Consider the following 20,235-nt stretch of genomic DNA (forward strand, 5'->3'; position numbering starts at 1 on the left):
AAAGGAGAGGAAATGAAAAAAGGTGGCGGCTTGCCAAGGGTGTCCTGATGAAGTGTTCACACCAACAGCACTCCTCCCACTTCCAGCCGGGTCAGTCCTAATCCACCCAGGTCCTGGATTCTGACCCTAATAATGAGAACTCAGAACTGGAAACGTCAGAGAAAGACCAGGAAAGTGGAAACACAAACACAGGCTCTCAGAGAAGGAAAAGGTGGGGAGGGAGGGAAAAAGAAGGCCAAGGAGGAGAGGGGAGGGAAAGGGGATATTCTCAGCAGTTGCAGCAGTACAGCCAGTGCTATCTGTACTAGGCACTGTGCTAGAGTTTCGCACGCACTATCCTACCTATCATTATAACAAGCCTATAAGGTAAATACTGTTAGCACCACTTGACAAACGAGCAAGTTATTTCATAGGGGTTTGGTAACTTCCTTCTGATCACACACAAGTAAGACAGAACCAAGATGTGAGTCCTCTCTGGTCATAATCTATGCTTGGAACCACTACATTGTAGTGCCTCTCGATAAACCTTACTCAAGTGCAATCTGTGAAAGTCTCTATTTTTATTGAAAGCATCTTATTTTTTTAATACATCCAAGTGATATCAGTTGCTCAGGATAATGAAACCTACTTCTCACTGAAAGCACAATCACTATAAGCATAAACCAAAGAAATAAGTTGAGGGAAGGGAGAGAGTCTCAGTCTATACAAGAGAAAGAGAAAGAGGAGGAAAAAACACAAAACAAGAAAATCAGAAACAGTTCCAATGGCTATAACCAAAAAAATAGAAAACAAGTGTTGGCCCCACAATGGGATAATAGGAAGAAAATATAAAGACTCTTGAGAATGTGAAAATAACTGCTTGAACAAGCTTGCTTCTGTCACCACCACCAACCCTACAGTTGGTGTCTGTCTCATAAAGAATTAACTTGGGGGACAACTAGATATTCACATGCAAAAAAAAAATGAAGTTGAACTCCTAAATCAGATCATATACAAAAATTTACTCAAAATGAATCAACAATCTAAATATGAATTAAAACCATAAAACTCTTAGAAGAAGACGTAAGAGTAAATCTTCATGACCTCGTGTTGAGCAATGTATCATTAGATATGGCATCAAAAGCACAAGCAACAAGAAAAAACAGGTAAACTAAACTTTATCAAAATTTAAAACTTCTGTGAATTAAAGGACATTATTAAGAAAGTAAAAAGACAACCCAAAGAATGGGAAAAATATTTACAAATCATATATCTGATAATGGTCTAGGATACAGAATATATAAAAACTCTTCCAACTCAACCAAAAACAATCCCTTGGGCAAAGACTTGAGCAGATATTTCTCTAAAGATATACAAATGGCCACACATGAAAAGACAGACGTTCAACATCATCATCATTACTCAGTAAGGAATGCAAATCAAAGCCACAATGAGGTACTACTTCACACCCACTAGGATGGCTATAATCAAAAAAATAGAAAACAACAAGTGCTGGGAAGATGTGAAAAAATTGGAACTCCTGTGCATTTCTAGTGGAAATATAAAATGGTACAGCTGCTGTGGAAAACAGTATTTAAGATCCTCAAAAGTATTTTTTTTTAAAGTTAAACACAGAATTACCAATTTCATTCCTAGGTATATACTCAACTGAAAACTGGTATTCAAACAAATATATGCACATGAATGCTCATAGCACTATTATTCACAATGGCCAAAAGGTAGGAACAACCCAAATGTCAATCAACAGATGAATGGATAAACAAATTATGGTATATACACACACTGGAATATTATTCAGTTATAAAAAGGAATAAAGTACTGACATGTGCCACAATGTGCATGGACCTCGAAAACATTATGTAAGTGAAAGAAGCCAGACACAACAAGGCACATATTGTATGATTCCATTTATATGAAATATTCAGAATAGGTAAATCCACAGAGAAAGTAGACTGATGGTTGCCAGGGGTTTGGAGAGGAGGGAGAATGGGGAGCAACTGCTTAATAGATAGGGGGTGATAAAGACATTTTGGAACTAGATAGAGGTAGTAACTGTGCAATATTGTGAATGCCACTAAATTTTTCACTTTAACATAGTAAATCTTATGTTACACGAATTTCACCTCCATGAAAAAAAAAACCTTATATTAAAATTTCTAAGCAAATTGGAAGGTGGTTTACATTTACAGACAACACCAATATATGTCATAAACATATATGTTTATCTGTATGTAGTAATCTTAACGTGTTAGCTTAGGATCAATTTGCTTTCTTCATCAAAACAAACAACTTGGACCTTCTTCCCCCAAGCTCTAAAGTACCAATTACCCATAACACTTTCCAGATTAAAAAACCCTAAGGCTACTCTAAACCATCTCTCAACTCTACACTTCAGTGGTAATCTAAGAATCTTACCCACTTGATAAATGCACTCCAGTGCAAGATACCCGACCTAGAATGCCATTTATTCACTCAGTAAGTATTTATCAAGCACCAACTACAGGCTAAGAATTACTATGGTGGCTGAGAATAAGCAGTGAATAAAACAAGAAGTATCCTTGCTCTCATGGAGCTTATATTCTACAGGGGAAGGAATAATATGATGATAATTTGATAGGAAACAAGGTAACACAGGAAAACATCAGTGACGATTGAGAACAGAGAATGACTAAGAAGCTACCTGCAGTAGACACCAAAGAAGGCCTGATAGATATTTTTGCTGAGGTCTAAATGACAGGGAAGAGCCAACTGTGTGACTGGCTAACTGGGAACTTGACATTCCACACAAATGAAAAAGACAAAAATGCCACTGATTCAAGAAAAAGCCTCCCACAACTGAATTCAAAACAGAAAGCTGAAGTTCAGTGAACGAGGAGGAGACTACTTCAAGATGAGATGTTGAAGGCCATGACCAGATCACATAGTTTTACAGGCCATGGGTAAGGAGCCCAGATAACTTGAAAATTCTCACACTTCTAAGAAATCATTCTCTGGCTCAGACCAGATGGTCTGACTTGATTATCCACAGAAACCAACCACTATGCTCTCAAGCTGCACTATCCAATACAGTAGCTCGTAAGAATTTGAAATGTGGCTAACCCAAATTGAGATACTCTATAAACGTAAAATATACATCAAAGGCTTAGTACCAAAAAGAGAATGCAAGGTGTCTCATTAATAACTTTTAAATGAGATTTATATATTAATTATTTTAGAAAGAAGTATGCTTAATGTAAGTTGATATTAATACTAGATACTACATTATATAACATTAATGTTACATATTAATATACTTAATGCATTATTAAAATTAATTTCACCTATTACTTTTTCTTTTTAAATGTGAGTACTAGAAAGTTTAAAATTATATATGTAGCTCATGTGATGTTTCTACTGAACAGTACTACACTAAGACAAGGGTCCACAAGAGCAGAGATCTTTGTTTGGTTCACTGATGTATCTGCAATGCTTGGAATCATGCCTGGCATATAGTTAGCACTCGGTAATGAATGAATGGGTACAGACTTGTAGTTACAAAAAAGAAAGGAGATACCCACATCTGATGTTCCCAGCCTTTTTAAATTCGTGGTTTGCAGCCAAGGTGGGAGAGTGGGAGGCAGGTGTGCTGTTTAGGGCTGCCACACCACACCACCGCAGCAGGAATGCGAGATGGTGGTGCTGTCCTCCGCGCCTGGGCTTTCGCCCCTCTCCCTATTCACCAGTCCCCATAAGGATTAAAGAGCTTGGAGTGTTAAAAAGGCAGTACCAGTCCATAAAATTCTGTTGTGTACAGTTACTTTAACATTGACCTTTTCAGATACCTGGATTTCAATTTTTATCCTCTAAGCATTCCACTAATTCCAACCAATAAGTCACTATCCTTTATTAACTCATTGATTTGTTATCTCTGTTCCTGTACCCTGTATTACAGAGCTATACTAGAGAAAGTTCAGAATTAAATAGACACACTATACTTCAAGGTCTCAGGAATCTATCTGACTTCAGTGCTGTAAAGCATTTGCCATTGGACAAATCCAGTGAGACCAAAGGAAGACTAGCCAGAGATATTACACTGATTCATGAACTGTTTGGCTTTGCTAGAAGATTTCAAAGGTTCATTCCAACTCTATGATTCTATAATACATTAATAAAAGATCTTCATAGTCTTTTCCTAACAAATAATAAATCCACATGAATTTGGACATCCATTTTTACTCTTTCAACAAATACCTACTTCACTGGCCCTCTCATATAGATCCTGTTGAAGGTGCTGGGTATACAGTGGTGAACAAACTGACAGTCCTAGTTTTTATGAAGCTTACAGGAGTACTTGAGGCCATTCCTTGTATTTGCCCCTGAATTATTAAAGATGGAAAGGACAGATCTGAAGCACATGTGTAAAGTTTCTAAAGTCCCTCTTTCATTATGCTTTTCTCCGTTTGGTAATGAACCCCTCTCCCTACTTCAGGGGGTCATTTTACACGTTTCCCTAATCAAAAAATGATTCAATATCCAATCATTCATACTAGCACATGGATATGTTTTAATTTAAAATTATTTGTGGTACAGTATTATTCAACAATCCACTTGAATATTAAGGCTCAAATGTGGTATCTGCACTTTAAGACTTTTAACTTCAATTAAGAAATGAAAGCTCTCTATTCCTCAATAAAATCATTTTAAACAATAAACAAGAAATATTTCCTAGAACACAGGGATACAATATTGACTTAAATTTTTACATTACTTTACAGTTACAGAGTATTTTATGAGTTTCACACAATTAAGTAGACAGAAATGTATTATTGCCCCTTCTTATAGATGAGGAAACAAATTCAGAGAAATTAAGTGATCTGTCAAATGTCACACATATTAAGTGGCAAACCCACGTGCCTTATGAATCTACAGTCTACAGACTATTACACCACTGCCAGATGTCACAAACATGAATGTATGAATTAGTCTCAATATAAGAATCTACAGTCTACAGACTATTACACCACTGCCAGATGTCACAAACATGAATGTATGAATTAGTCTCAATATAAGAAAATAGGGAATTTCAAGACTTGTTCCAAAGGTGATATTCAGAATACATATTCAACAATCAGTAAAGGCAATGTCTAACCAGAACAGTCATCAGCCATAATACCAACCAATCAGAACAGCTACTGGTAGTTAACAACAGTAAGAATAGATACCAGGCATCAACAAAGGCTAAAACTGAATAGCAGCCCTGCATAACAGGCAGAGTTATCTCTGCCCCATCTCAATATTAAAATTTAAATTATTTTCATTGGTGTTTCAGCCAAACAAAGCAAGTATACCTGTAAATGAATTCTGCAAATAAGCAGACTCACCAGGACTGAAAAATAACCCTAACTAAAGACATTATAGGTAGTTTTTATGAGTGTTTTATTGAAAACAGATCACCGGACCACCAAAATGAACACATAGATCAATTATTTAAACATTTTAAAACACTTAAATAAAAACAGACAAAACTCAAAGTATCAAATAGTAAGAAGAGTTTTTAATCAAAAAAAGCAAATGGATAATTATGAGAATTTATTAGCTTTGTCTACATAAAAACTGTAAGTTTAGAACACTTAGAAAAATATTCACAACAAATATAGTAAAATATTTAGTGTATAGAATTTTTAGAACGTAAAGAGCTCACTTACATAAACCCTCAGAAAAAACAATAAAATCCCAATAAATAAATAGGCAAAGACATGAATATTCTTTGAATTCACAAAGTTAAAATAAAGCTAGTTAATATACATGGAACATATTAAATTGCAGTAATTATCAAAGAAAAGCAAACTGAAACAATGAAGTATCGATTATAAAATTATCCCATATGGTTCACAATGTTGCTGAGAATAAAAGTAACATGTGTGTCACCTACAAGAGTATAAACCATGTGTAAAAGTGATCTAAGAATGCATAAGTATTTTTCAAAAAGACCTAGATAACATTATTTCACTGAAAAAACATTTACTGAGCACCTGCTCTATGTTGAATTTGAATCTGGAAATTCTCTAACCTAGCCTCACAGAGTTCCAATCTAGCATGAAAGACAGACTTAGAAACTCATAAACTATTATAAAAGCACTTTCCAAGTGAAATGGAACCACAATGGAGAGCAACTAATTAGGGAAGGAAAGAGGAACTGGCATTAAAATTAGGCTTTGAATAAGAAAAGCAGTTCACTGTCCAGAGAAAGGAAAGGCTGTTGAAAGAATAACTCAAATAATTAATTGAAGAACAGAAATATAATACTTATAAAGTGACACTCAGATATCAAGTGAGGCCCATTTTCTTTACTTCCACTAAGATGCAAAAAACGGCAAAAAGTGGTGGGTCAGATTTCAGCCTTGAAAATGCCAAAATGCAGGTAAATCTTAGCGAATTTAGAGGAATAAGTGTTTACTGGTCTTTTTAAAATATCAATAGCAGCAAATGAACTTTGGAAAAGAGCAATATTTATATCAACATTTAAACCATTGTACAAGTATTTTGTGTCACTAATGGAGAATAAGGAGGAGACAGGAAGCTGTATATATTTAATGGACACTATACAGAAGGCCTTGATCTAGATGTGCATTTCACGTCCTTTAGACACACACTGATTATTTTCATAAAGGAAAGAGAAAGAAAAAGAAGGAAAGATGAAAGGGAAAAGGACAGGGAAAAGAGAGAGGGGAGAGGGGAGGAAAGGAAAAGAAGAAAGAAGAAAGTGGGTTCATTGACATTGTTTTCAAAGAATCTTTAAACGCTTCTAACAAATTTCATTCACATACAAACACAGCCAGTTACCAAAAGTGGCTAGATTTCTATTTGGCAACAGAGAGAACTATGTCTTCCCATTACTGTAAAAATTTTAAGTAGTACCTTTTTCATTTCTATAATTAAGACTTTTCATCGATTCAGACAGACCCATAGCCAATATTTCAAAATCATGATATTTACATCAAAAAAATTAGGAAGAAAAGAAAAGACTCAAGAGAGAGGATCTGCCTTACACACAAAGAGGTAACAGATTTCAGTTCTAAGATGGAAAATCTCAGATCCATTCTCAAACTACAGCTAACCCTTCTTTTAGTAGTATCTGTCAAGAATCCTTTCCACTGAAAGATTTTTATCAACAGAGTATTTCATTTGTGGATCTAGTTAGGTTATCTTCAATACATTACAGGTTTAATTTTATTTCCGTCACTATACACATGGGACAATGTCATTTTAAAATCATGTGAATCACATTTTATAGCCTAAATTTTAAAAAGAAAGAAAGAAAAAAAGGAGAGTGGAAGAGGATAATAAAACATGAATGAAATGCTCAGTAATCAGAGATGGAAATAAGACTTTATAGATGAGCTAATACATTAAAAGACAGAAGTCTACATCTGGTTTCAATACTGGTATGAATTCATTGGCAAATTTTAAAAGAATCTCATTGTACAAAACAAAAAGATGGTTTTGATAGGCTTTAGTCCTCTGGTTACTTTTGTTTCTAGAGTCATATGATTAGTATAATAATATGATACATTTAATATGTTACTGTGTATATGGTTTTGATAAAAATGCACCCACCAACTTGTCTCAAAGGCACACGCACAAGCTGTTTTAAAATACACATATTGCCTTAATGTTTTTACATCAGTAAAAACAAATTCAAATGAGGTTTTGTAAGTTCATACAAAATTAAGAATTTCAATGTTCTGAAAATGAATCTTTGACAACCTTGGATAAATCCTACCTTTTTAACATATTTATGCACAGAAAATAATACATTAATTCTGTATCTCATACTTATTATCTATTAAGGAAACAAACCAAAAAATGAGACATAGTTTCTCCTTTCAAGAGCCATAGACTGACAACTATAGATACTTTATTATAAAATTTTTAAGTTTCAACTTTCACAGTGACTTTTCACAAACTCTTGAAAACCATTTGAGCAAAACTCACCAATATAATCCAAATAAAGTGTTCTAAGGCCTGGATCAAATCTTGCCTCTTTCAAGAAATCACCCTAATTCCCCAAGTCAGGATTTACCTATGCAGTGATGATAATGATAATGCCAACAACAGATTACACTTACCGAGTTCTTACAGTATCAGCCACATCGTAGGTGTCATTTCACTTCAAACACAACAACAAAAGGTAGGCAGTGACAAAAATTTACTGAAAGCCTGTTACACTGTCCTTGCCTTCACGGTGCTCATAATTCAGTGGGAAGGGAAGGGAACAGGAACAAATAATTACCATTTTAAGCAATGCCTGCTACAGTAAGATTAGCCATAGAACACTCCAGAACAGCAGTCCCTAAGCTAATTATGCAACAGAACCAAGACTCTTAAAATAAAACCCAATGATACACTTCAACACTCAAGGCTTTGAACAGATACACATCCTGCCAGCCTTGACAATCTCACACTGCTCTCCTCACTACAGAATTCTTCACAGAGGGGGTGACTTGTGAAGAATGAACAAAGTTTGTCAGGAGATCAAAGAGGGACTGAAACACTAGGTATAGGTAAAGGCAATGGGCATAAAAATACACCAAGCCCTGTGCCAGGGAATGGCTCTCTGTGTTTGAATGTGGCGTGTCCAGGAAAGCAGTGCAAAATGTGCAGGCAGGTTAGGGCCAAACGCCGCTTTATGTGCCTACACGTTTTTAAATGGAAACGTGATATGATTGTACTTGAACTTTTAGGAAGGAAATTCTGATGTCAGACTCCCAGCAAAGACTAGAAGTAGGGAAGCTAGTGCAGAGGTTGTAACAATAAAATGACTTGCAGCAGCAGCAGGAGCAGCAGCAGCAGGAGCAGGAGCAAGAGCAGCTGCGGCAACAGCAGTGCTAGCTAACAGGTATGTAAACTCACTGAAAAATCCCAAACGAGTTTTTAGTCAAATTTTCTAATGTTGCGATGGAGAGATGTCACAGCATGCAGTGAAGCAATGTAGTGAAAGCAAAACCCAAAGTTCTGTCATAATTCAAACTGAAATCACCTCAGTACTAAAAAAAATAACACAGGGCTTAGCACACTCTGCACCGAAAAAAAAAATAAAGAAAGAAAGAAAAAAAAACTGTCCTTAAAAATAAACATGCCCTCTAACACAGTTATTCCATTTCTCAGAACATACCCAATGGCCATAAGCACACAGGTAAGTCAATATATACCTACAAAAGTTTCCTACTAGATTAAAACAACAAAAACTGGTAAGTTGACACTTATTTTATCCAAATACTAAAAAAAAAATTGTGTTACCTACACACAGACCTATACGCACTGCTATGGGAAAATCTCTTTAAGATATAGCAGAACTCAAAAAACAGAAAAAGCCAAGGTATGGAACACCACATGAGACAGTATGAATCCCTTGTGTAAAACAAGGTATGTATACATATATGCTCAAAGAGCCCACGAGAAACTTAACTGACATCATGTCAAGGAACTATAACTGAGAGGTGAGGAGGAGACACTAAGTTCCTCTTCTGTACTACTTGGAATTTTTACAATGTGTTTATATTACTTTAATTTTTTCCTTAACTTATATAATTAAAATGGGAGAGGTTTACACATTCTGGCTAGAAGTATAAAGAATTACGCAATACAATTTTTAACGAGCTCCATCTTAAAAGAAAAAAAGATTTCCATTTAAAATTGTTAAAATTAAGAGATTTTATATCTAAGGACCTAAATTTCAACTTTCCAAAATTAACTTAGATATATTTCTTGATTTCCTAAGATTAAACAAGACTTCACTGCATAAGACACAATGATCTTTTAATACACTTTTCTAATAATGGATAATATCCACTATTTCAACAAATATCATAAAATTCTTAAATTACTAGTAATTAAAAATTAAGTATCATTTTTCAAGTTTTTGCCTTAACAGTAGTAAAACACAATTTACATTTGTACAGAACTTTATAGGTTACAAAATGCTCTGACATACATCATCTTTTTTCTCACAAGAAAACACTGAGGGAGGTAACGCAAGTAATATGATATTAGATCCATTTCAGGATTAGGCATCTGAAGTTTAAAGGAGTTATACAATGTACCCAGGGTCACAGAGCTAACAACTAACAACCCAGGAACCGACTGACGTTTGGTCTTCTGATTCAACATCCAGGAGTCCTTCCTCTAAACCACATCATTCCAAATAACCTGTGCTAAGGGTCAGGCTTATGACAGGGAGGGAGGGCTCATCATAGATCTGGCAGGGACAGGCAGTTGGCCAGGACAGGAATGTACGATATAAAAATAAAGTGCATGAAGGTGGGTCTGACTTACGAAAGGGAAATAGAACTGGGAGAAATGCCAAGGAGAATAGCAACAAAGGTGAAGACTGGGCAACTTACCAATAAGGGAAGCCAAGTAAATACCTTTGTAAGCTTAATTTACTTAGTTAAGGTAGAAGAGAAAGTCTACTGGAGGGACAATATTGCAGTATGGAAAGATCATAAAGAAAAGTGTTTATAATCTAATCAAAAGATTTAGAAAAGATGTAATGGAGCGTGATGTATATGATGTATTTAGTCAGAGATTAAGATGTGACACATGATTGCTATGAAATATGCGAAGGGTCTAATCCTACAGTGCATGGTCATGTTAATGCTGTGGCTTAGAACTTTAAGAGGTACGTGAAATATACTTAGAACTCAATCTCACTCTATGGGAGATACCAAATAAGGATCAAGAATTATTTTCCACACAAAAAGGACTCACTCTCCTAAGATTCTAGTACAGCACTGAACAGCAGTACCTGCTCAGGGTGAGAAAATCCTTGTATGAGAAGGGGCCATGGACACCAGAACTAATATAGGGTTACGTGACACTGGTCTAAATGGAACAATGGGTCTTTAATCTTGATAAACAGACTTTCCAGGAGAATTATTACAGCAAACATTTACTGCTGACACAGCAGAAACAGGATCCTTGAGATACATCAACCTGGCTGTCCCTAAATATACTTTATTGTGACAAAAGGGGGGAAGGGTTAAGGACCACAGAGTTTTAACTCCCAAGGTCCCCAGATACCTCTTCTAACATTTAACATTCATTTTGTGAATTATTTTGGAGGGGTGTGTGTGTGTGTTTTATTTTTGATACATCTTGTTTAAATTTTAGATGAGGTACATAGAAATGCCATTTTTATCTGTTATTTTTTGTCATTCTAACAACCATTCACCCTTCTCCTGCTAACATATTCTGATTTCTCTTTAGGAAATCACTACTTTCTCATCCTCATACAATGTATTTCTAGCCATCAGCTCCATCCTAGCTCCAGGTTAGACACATGTCCTAGATCTCATCCAATTATCACATCACATTCCAATGGCCACAAGAGTTACATGAAAGGTACATGATCCATTCAGAAGTAGAAAGGTACATGATCCATTCAGAAGTAGTGAGGTACAAGACTGGTGGATTTCAACTAGAAAGGTATAATCCAGGTGGCTGCTGGCAGCCATCTTGTAACTATGAAGCAAGAGTCTGAGAGTGAAATCAATACACAAGGATCAGAACAAAGAGATGAATTCACGTAGTTCCTTTCACCCTAAATCAAGCCATGTATGAAACTGGCTCTGAAAAGATTTGTAGTTATGAGAGCAAACAAATTCCCTTTTTGGCTTAAGTCTGTTTAGGCTGAGTTTTCTGTACTTTATAACCAAGAGTTAAAACTAATGTAGTAAATTTCAGGTAGATGCCAAAAAGCAGGGAAGTTCTTGGAAAAGAGGTTTGTAAAAGAGCACAAACCATTGACCAACTCTAGAAATGCTAGAGGTCATTTCAGGTATTTAACAGCATGAGATCTCTGAAGTTGATTTCTATTTTCTGCTCCCAAACTAAAGGGTTACAATAACTGGGGACAAGAAAAATAGAATAAATGTGTCTTTTAAAAGTAGCATGCAAAAAAGTCTCCTTTTTGCCTTCATTTTCCTAGCACCACCTATCCCAGACAACAAATGTTTACTCTAAATTGTATTCATATTGCATTTAGATATCTCATTTACAGAACTCCTTTCAGGGTTCATTAGTTTTTATGACATACATGATAAAATCAATACACAATGATAACTAAAACCCCCTGCTAAAAATCAATGGTTTAGATAAACTTGAGGAGTTAAGTAGCAATCTCTGAAATAACTAAATCTCATAAGAAATACTTAAGTTTACATATAAGACTTTATCTGAACATTCATCAAGCTTCAGATTTCAACTTCTTTACAATCAAAATTTCTCCCCCTCTTACTCTTTCTCTCTTGGGAAAAACAATACATATATTTAATGGGGCCCTTAGGTATTCAACATGAGGAAAACACTGGAAAAAAACAACAGAGCAACTCAGTAATTCCCTTCCACCCTTCACCACTCTATCTTACCCCATCCAAAAACAGGATGGTTGAAGGTATAAAATAGCCATGGTTTTAAACAATAAAAAATGTACAGGATTCTTTCAGAAAAACACAAATCTGCTCAACAGACAGTACATACATTAGGAAACATAACTAGAATATTTCAGCCATTATTATATACAAAAGGGCAGAGAGAGGTTGTCTTTCACGAAATCTGGATTGCAGATGTCTGACAAAAAAAAAAATTAATACTCTATCACAAAGTCCCACAACTAGTGATTCAAAATGAAAGCTTTCACTACTTACACCATATGTAAATATACATATATACACGTTGCTTATAATCCCTTGATCTGAGGAGAAAGAGAACTGATACTCTACTGTGAAAATGGTCAGTGGGCAGACATTTTAAAATCCTTTCCCACATGAAAAGATTCCTGAAAAAGAGATCAGAAGACAACAGAAAAGCACTCAATATATATGGAGTTGTAAAGCCCGTATGAACTCGTATCTATTACACAAAGGAGGAACATGCAACACAGTGATTAGGGAAGTCAAACATGAATTAGTCCAATAACCAAGAGGCAAATATAAACCCTAAAAAGCACTTTAGGGAATAGAAATCCACACATATCAAAAAGATGTCTATAATTAACAATGAAATAATAGTATCAAACTCTGAAGCACCAAATAAATCTTAAATCAGTAAGAAACTGGTACGCCTTCACCAAGGGAAAAAAAATCTGTTTGAAGAAGTACATAATTAACATCAAGGCAAAATACATATTTTTAAAATACGACAAATCAAGCATTTACTAAAAAGGCTATTATGTACAAGGCATCAATTCTAAGGGTATTAAGATAAAATATCCTAGTATATTTTGAATAGCCACTGCCTGATTCTATTAAAGAAACCCTCACTGTACCTGAAAATGTAAGCTCCTTCTCATGGAATATATACCTCCCTCATGAGCAATGATAATTCAAAGTACCAACTGTGAATGCCAGGATTCTGTCCTTGGTTCCATAGTCCTCTGAATATTCTACTCAAACATATCATCTGATAATGTTCACAACACAAAGACATTCCCATCCAAGTGGGAAGACAGGATGACAATGACAATATCAACAGCAAATACCTATCAGGCTTTTTATGTACCAGGTGCTGTTCCTAGCACTTTACATTGGCATAATCTTCAAAACAACTCAATGAAGTACAGCAGTGTTCTGATCCCATTTAGCTGATGAAGAAAATGACTCACAGAAAAGCTAAGAAGCTTGACCATGTTCACACAACCAGTATATAGCAGAGCCAGAATTCAAGACAGTCTGGCCCTAGAGTCTATGCTCCTAACTACTGCAGTTCAATTCCAGCAGTTAGCTATCATTTCAACCTTTTCTTCCCTCTAATCTACTTTACCATTCTGATTCAGCTTCTCATCTGGAAAATGCATCAATAATAGTTTCATCTCACACTGTTGTTCAGTCCTTACATGAAGATTAAATGCAATAATCCATATTATGTGTTTAGAATAGTGCCTGGCACATACCAATACTACAGTAACGGTTCTCACAATGTCTACCAAACATCTGTCACTTGAGTTGAGAATCACTGTTATAAAACTAACCATCAGGAAGAATTTACTAAGCAGAATGGTCTCAATGTGTTCTTCACACTTCTAAAGTGATGCCTAAATAAAACTTGACTTTCCCAATTATTTCCATTATATAATAACAAGTCCATCACCAGCCTTAGGAATTGCTCTCTTCAGTCTAGAATATCCACTCCATTATTTTGTGTTCCCTCAATGCCCCTTCCTCCATCCCCCACCAATCACAGAAATACATCTCATTCTGGTAAAAGTAGACATTAAAAATTTCTCTTATATACCAAACTGGACATTTATATAAGTTTTCAGACACAAATTCGACTTGGTATTTTAATGTCATTCTCATCTACACAGCTGGGTACTGGGTACTTTGAAAGGTTTCAACCAGAATACTGCTCTCAAGAGTTTGCCCTCACCAAAGAGATACAAATGATGGAGACTAAAGGAACAAAAGCAATCCTCTAGTCCAGGGTCTAGTGCCAACCAACATTTAAGTTTGCTCCTAATTTTCTCTTGTGAGAAAAGTCTGGGATATGTCTCACTATACAATTGCGCAAGGATTTCTCTAAGAGCAAGATGGAAGAGGAGAACCACTGGGCGGATCCTACTTTGCTTACATAGTCAATTTTACAATGGATTATCAAACTGGCAAGACTAGAATCAGATAAGCGGAACAATAACTCCAGTGGAAATAGAGATGATTCAGGAAACAGAAAATAAATTTTTCAAAAATTTATTTTTTCATAGAGTGATTAGAAAAGCTTTTGCATCCAAATCTCAGCATCAAGAGACTACAAAAATGGAATAATCAAAAACAAAAGAGTTCCTGCAAATTAAAATATAACTGCTGAAATAAAAAGTTCAGTTAGAAGAGTCAGAAATAAACAGAAGAAACTATCCCTTGCCCCACCCCCCAAAAAAGGACAGAAAATTTAGAAGAAAAACAAGAATAAAATTCAGGAGATGTCACTAACCAATGTAGAAAATAGAGAGGAAAATTATCAAAGAAATTTTTCCAAAGGTGAAGAAAGACACAAGTGTTTATTTGAAAGGAACTACTGAGTTCTAAGCATAACTAATAAAAAGGACTCACAACCAGGCACACCCTTGTGAAACATCTTCTCCCTTATGCAACATCAGAAACATCAGAATAAAGAGAAAAGTCTAAAAAGTTCCACAGGGGCTGGGGAGGATCTACAAATAAATAAGACTCTGACAAGTATCAGCTATAACATAAGCAACACTGGCCACTAGAAGATAATGGAGGAAAGCTATCAAAGCTCTGAGAGAAACTTACTTGCAATGTAAAATTCTTCACAGGCTACTATAAACCAAGTGTGAAAGCAAAATAAAGGTATTTTCAGATAGGCAAGCATCCAGATAGTTGACCTCTTACTCTTGTACCTTAAAGAAGACAGTTTGGGAAGAATACAAATAAGAATGAAAAGCCAAAGAAATAGGAAATACACAAGAAAATGGTGGCACTAACCCAAGAGTCCAGGGAAAAGAAATTCCAAGGATGCAGCTGTACAGCAGACCTAAAAAGCAATGAGTCCACATTAGAACAGGAAATCAGGAAGCTCCAAAGAATGTTTTCTCAAAGAATAACATAAATTCCAAGAAATAGATAAAATGAGTGAGAAGCTAGAAGATATCAGTGAAATGATAAAGATGGCATATGCTGCTTCTTTCAACATGAAAAAAAAACGGAAAAACAAAAAATATATATGAAACATCATGATCCTAACATAAATCCATCAAACTAATATATGGCAATGATTTTGAGAAATTTAGTGTGAGAACAGTAAACCCATTTAAATGAGATGCTGGGAACATTTTCCTTCAGGTGACCTAGGAGTATGACACTGGACTTTTAGAGATGGAAATATAATTTTAGCATATCTTTGCTTCCTCTTCCAAGATGTCCTTTACCCTCTCTTCTCTGAGTCATCCATCCATTCATTCATTTATTCATTCACTCATGCATGCAACAAATATTTACTGAGCATCCTACACATCAGGCACTGTTAAGAGGAGCGGAGATAAAACAATGAACAGAGAAGATAAAGCACTGCCTTGTGGAACTTGCATTCTAAAGACGCAAGACTCCTCCTCTTCCAGTATCTTGCTAAGGAGTTCTCTCTTCTATGAAGTTTTCACTGAACTTCCATCTTAGGCTAAGTGCCTCTCCTTTACTGCCCCTAACTAACTCTTAACTCTTTACAGAATCAAATTTAGCTTTTTACATACGTATTACCTCAACTAGTAAACAATGCAACAACAGCAACATTTATTAGTTATTTGTACCTCTACAGCAGAGCACTGGGCCTAGAACAATAAATGTGCTTTGAAACTTTCCATTCAACCAAAATGTAAATAAAAGCACCGAATAAAATGTAAAGCACTGAGCTAATGTTACTTATTATTTAACAAATGAGGAAGCTGAAGTTCCCAGATTATAAAACTAGTTTGTGGAAGAGCCAAAACTAAAATCCATAGTGGTAGGTTGAATTAAAATAAGTGGTCAAATCAAAAAATGGGCCAAAATGGGAGAGACAAACCTTAGGCATTTTCTGAGAACATTCCCAAATAGACAATAAACATCTAAGACATAGATTCTATTTCTTCCATATGTCAAGGCACAGTTTAACAATTATGTAAAGATCATTTTGAAAGCCTCTAATCAAAAATATAATCTATCTTTTAAAAGTTTCCATTTCACAAAGTTGTGTATTTCTATTTTGCAGTATATACTTGAAATACATGTTTATTTAGCTGTTAAATGGCATTTAACATAAAATATATTGGTTTTTAAAATATTTCCTCACAAGGTAGCCTTCAAAATCACTGCCATAAATATTCTATGTATTTATTCCCATAAGTACTGGACTTTTTATTCTTTCTAAACTCAAAAACACTGAAATAGAAAAAAAAAGTAATGCTTACATTAACTTCCAATAACAACAAAAAGGCAGATTTCATTTTCATCAGCCAAAGGAGGCCTATGGTTAAAGTTATCAAGATATACATTTGTAAAAATAAGCAAAAAATTAAATTTACATATATATATATGTAATATATATATATATAAAATTTCTGTAAATATCAGAGAACTGATGCAACAGATCCTGTTATTTCACATCTTCCAAGGTTACTGGTAAGCACACTTTTTGCATCCTTTCTGGGGTATATGATATCTGTTCAATAACCTAGAACATTAATATTAAATAGTAGTAGCCATGCAAATTACAATTTATCTAAAAAATGTAACCACTGAATAGATGAGTAGGATTTTTTAATATTCACATAATAAGCAGCCAACGAATCAATCCTATTTCAGTTCAACAAACATTTATCAAAGCTTGCTAGATGCCAGTTGCTACTCCAGGCACTTGTAATATTTCCAAAATTAATATATAAAAATTCCTGCCCTTGAGTGGTTTATAGTACAGGAAGCCAATTGCAGTTACTCTTCTCCTAAAGACTAAAAGCTGACTAGTTAAGTGTGATTTCCAAGTACAAGATATCACAGGAAGGTTATCTACACATAGGGTTCACCAAACTTAAAAGACGGTTTTAAATAATGTAAAAAAAAAAGTGAGTTACTAAAGATATATGAGATCAAGACTTGAGCTGTGTTTGTGAGTCTGATCACAGAAATTAGGAATTTAATTCACATATACTTATTTATAGATCCTCCACTACTTATAAACTGAAAGATTCAATGAATACTAACTAAATAGTGAATTTTACTCTAAATGCAATCAGGAGACTCAAAGAAACTTTTATGACCCACTGGAATATAGGAGAGTTTCACCTTCATTTTACCTCCAGTATCACTACCATTAATTACCACAATTACCATTCATTATCAGCTCAAGTGCCAACTGTTAAGCAGCAGCACTTTAACAGACACAACACAAACCCAACCCTTTGGGATTCAGCCCCAGTTTCAATCATTGGAATATGCCTAATTAATTAAACTCAATTTTATGCCTCTATCTTTCCCTAGATGTTTTCCTCTCAAAAAAGAGCATAAAACCTCTGAAAGAGATATTTTAAAATTCCTTCTTTAATATCTATGGTGACAATCAAATAACTGGCTCTTTGACTTTTAAAATGGTATGTGATGTACTCATGTAACTACTAGCAAACTGTCAAGCAATCCTGAAATCTAATAAGAAAAAGACCACCACCAACATCAATACAAGGCAAACTACAGGCACAAAAAGGAAATAAAAGAGGCAGTACACATATGAAAAGATGCTATCTACTAGCAGTCAAAATATGTAAACTAATAACAGTAAAAACTGTAATGATAGTAGCTGGAATTTATTCTGCTCTTTATGTAAAAATGAATATGCAATAAAGATTTACCTAATTAATTAATCAACAAACTATAGAACAGATAAAAAGCTACCTATGAAAATAGGGAAAGTTTCAAAGAGGAGTTGGTCCTTCATGGGTACAAATTCACTAGGCAAAGACTGGGGATAGGGGAAACACTCGGAGGGGGAGAGGATGAGGCAATAGTATATACCAAAACACCAAAATATGCATCCAGTTTTTATTCTAGGAGCCAGTTCTTATTGTGAAGCTGGAGTCTGAATAGCACAAAAAAAGTGACAAGTTATGAAACTGTACCGATAAAAGGGAGGTAAAATATAAAGTGTTATATACTTCAGGCTAAAAAGGTTGAACTTAAATTTTTTTAAGTGTGTAATCAGATTTGTATTTTCCTTTGCCTTTAATTTTCAAGGAAACATTTGATAAAAAAACAGATAGCAACTGAATTAAAATCAAAGACAAGCATAAGTCTACAAAAAGTGCATTACTTAGGTGGTTTTCCAAGAGTCATTCCTCTTAAAACAAATCAAAAATGTAAAAGAAACTGCCAATCTAGAATTCTTTACCCAGGAAATATGTCATTCAAAAATGAAATGAAATAACATTTTCATTTAAAAAAAAAATGAGATGTTATCATCATCATACCCATACATAAGGGAACACTAAAGGACACTGTTCCTCAAACAACTAAGAAATGCAGAAAAGAATAGAGATTAAAAAGCGTAACTGTAAGCACTGGTAATAGAAAACAATAATAAGAACGCCTTGTGCTGTTTAAAACATATATAGAATGAAAAGAGACAATAAAGCATATAAGGAAAGAGCACATAAACCCTAAAAAAAAAGTTCTCATACTCTTAGGAAAAGACTGATTGTTCTGTGATGATAAAAACAATTAACTGCTGGAGTAGTAGGTTTTAACATATCAAGGACAACTGTTTCACTGGTCACATTTTTGAAAGCTAGCCAATCAGTAACAGCCATGCCTCTGAAATTCAGACAACAAAGATTATCACGCCAGTGAACACTCCCATAAAATGACCCAATATTTACAATGTCCAAGTGTTTAAAAAAATTAGAAAGAGGGTGATCCATATCCCCTTATACTGCCAACCTTCGTAACAATGGTACTCTTTTTAGGGAATACATAAATCAAAGAAAAGTAACATGAGTAGCATACAAATATTCTTGAGATTTAACAGGAGCTGTTATCAAGGCAACACCCAGACATAATACACCTACAGCTCCTGAGCCCTCTCATGCAGCTCTGGGATCTTTTCCATATCTGGGAATCAAACTCTTCTCTGCCACCCCAGTCCCAAGGATAACTGTTCCGTGAGAATAATTAGACTATTCCAAATGTGTGGCCCCAAACATGTTAGGTGGAGTCTGTCTTCTAAAGAATAATGCAAATAGGGTAAAATTTTTCCTTTGATAACTGGTAAAGGAGATTCCTGAGGATAATGATCTCATCCATATCTATCTTTTAGAACTACAGTATACCTCTACGGTTTGTATTTATTAGCAACAAGAAATAAAGTACTTGGATCAAATACTCCTATCTACTCAAAATGGTAAAATTAGCATTTAAAATAAAGAAAATGGATTTTCCATTTCACATAGTTTTACTTCCCATTTCTGCTTGATAATTTTAATACCAAATGCACTGAGTTTAGCCCTGAAATGGTTTTAAAACACTTCTCTAACTGGAGTATAATTATTTTCAATTAAAGCATTGTTCTCCCACTCAAGAGTCATCTGATTTACATAAATGTTAGTTAAGCAGCACAGCAATTCTAAAATATATAATTATAATGTCACAAATCATTTAATCCATTCTGTCAAAACAGGGATTATTTTAACTTCTGTTTCACTTCCTTCCAAAGAAATCCTATTTA

The 20,235-nt window shown here is 34.8% G+C and overlaps 1 protein-coding gene across 2 annotated transcripts in view; it reads right to left on the reverse strand.

The window, feature by feature from the left end:
• The window catches only part of STK3 (serine/threonine kinase 3), a 232,808-nt gene that overhangs the window by 165,944 nt on the left and 46,629 nt on the right, over positions 1 to 20,235 (reverse strand). The gene's annotated exons all lie outside the window — the stretch shown is intronic.

The sequence above is a fragment of the Vicugna pacos genome, chromosome 25, assembly GCF_048564905.1.
Source record: "Vicugna pacos chromosome 25, VicPac4, whole genome shotgun sequence".
Taxonomy (NCBI): Eukaryota; Metazoa; Chordata; class Mammalia; order Artiodactyla; family Camelidae; genus Vicugna; species Vicugna pacos.